This window comes from Cynoglossus semilaevis, unplaced genomic scaffold (genome assembly GCF_000523025.1).
Source record: "Cynoglossus semilaevis isolate Cse_v1.0 unplaced genomic scaffold, Cse_v1.0 scaffold4219, whole genome shotgun sequence".
In the NCBI taxonomy this organism is placed as follows: domain Eukaryota; kingdom Metazoa; phylum Chordata; class Actinopteri; order Pleuronectiformes; family Cynoglossidae; genus Cynoglossus; species Cynoglossus semilaevis.
The window spans coordinates 1-1717 of NW_007585566.1; the positions used below are offsets into that span (position 1 = coordinate 1).

General features: G+C 48.3%; 1 long non-coding RNA gene across 1 annotated transcript; it reads right to left on the minus strand.

Annotated features, from left to right (window-relative positions):
* Positions 1-32: 32 nt before the first annotated feature.
* LOC103399093 (uncharacterized) lies at positions 33-1174 on the minus strand. The gene is made up of 3 exons (XR_523582.3): positions 981-1174; positions 320-452; positions 33-170 (listed from the first exon to the last, which is right to left on the minus strand). It is a non-coding gene; the product is annotated as an uncharacterized LOC103399093 (long non-coding RNA).
* Positions 1175-1717: the final 543 nt, after the last annotated feature.

Consider the following 1717-nt stretch of genomic DNA (forward strand, 5'->3'; position numbering starts at 1 on the left):
AAATATATATGCAAATATATGACATATATGTCGCCGAGAACCGTACGGTACCTCCGATTCTTGCGGGTGTCTCTTCGGAGGCATCGGAGGCGGCGGCGTGCCCGGCGTGTCGAGGGAACCGGCGGCGGCGACGGCGTCGTTGTTGTTGTCGCTAAGCAGCGACGAGAAGCCTGTGAGGGAAGAAGAAGGAGAAGAAGGAGGAGGAGAGCGTGACACCTGATTGGTGGATGAGATTGAGTTCAAAAGTGGGTGGAGGGGTAGGGAGGGAGGAGAGGGAGGGGGAGAGGAAGGAAGGAAGTGGGGGGGGTGGAGTACGCACTGGAGCTGCGGGGGGTGTGAGGAGAAGCGGGCAGCGGGCTGAGCTGGGCAGTAACCCCCTGAAAGAGGGAGAGGGTGAGGCGACGGTCGCCCAGCTGCAGGCTCTTGGGTCTGGGCTGCTTCTCTGGAGGAACCTGGAGGGAAGAAAAAAAAAAAAAAATCGGTACCGGACACAGAGTGAGGGGAGAATCGGTACTAAGCCGGAGTGAGGGTAGAAATAGTACTAGATCGGACTGAGGGTAGAATCGGTACTAGGCCGGAGTGAGGGTGGAATCGGTACCAGATCGGAGTGAGGGTAGAATCGGTACTAAGCCGGAGTGAGGGTAGGAATCTGTACCAGATCGGAGTGAGGGTAGAATCGGGACTAAGCCGGAGTGAGGGTAGAAATAGTACTAGATCGGACTGAGGGTAGAATCGGTACTAGGCCGGGGTGAGGGTGGAATCGGTACCAGAGCGGGGGGAGGGGAGAATCGGTACTAAGCCGGAGTGAGGGTAAAAATAGTACTAGATTGGACTGAGGGTAGAATCGGTACTAGACCAGAGTGAGGGTAGAATCGGTACTAAGCAGGAGTGAGGGTAGAAATAGTACTAGATCGGACTGAGGGTAGAATCGGTACTAGACCATAATGAGGGTAGAATCGGTACCAGCCTGGAGCCTGTACCTCGTCAGTGTCCGACTGCCGCTCCAGCAACACCTGGGATTTGCTCACACTCCACTCCTTCCTGTTTTTTCGGCCAATCCTGTTGTCGTCCTCAGAGCGCGACAGAACTGACGTCCTGCGGTCGCTGGGGCGAGACAACAAGGAACTGAGGAACCAAGAGGAAACAGGGACAAATATAAACACATATATATGTACATGTACTTATATACACATATGTACATATCGGTTCTCTAATCGGTTCTCCAATCGGTATGTGTACACATGTATGTGTACACATATATACATATATGTGTACACATATATTCACATACATAAATATATGGGTACATATATAATCACATATATGTACATATATGTATTCGCATATATACATATATGTGTATAAACATACACATATGTATATGTGTATACATATATATGTAAGATACACAAATATATATGAACATATACAGTACATATTTGTACATATGCATACATATATAGATGCACACATATATATACACATATATACTGTGAGAACAGAGCCGACATCGTTGGCATCGACAGTTCTGAAGGTTCTCCAACCGGTTCTCTAATCGGTTTTCTAATCGGTTCTCCAATCAGTTCTCTAATCGGTACTCCAATCGGTTCTCCAATCGGTTCTCTAATCGGTACTCTAATCGGTTCTCCAATCGGTTCTCTAATAGGTACTCTAATCGGTACTCCAATCAGTTCTCCAATCGGTACTCCAATCGGTA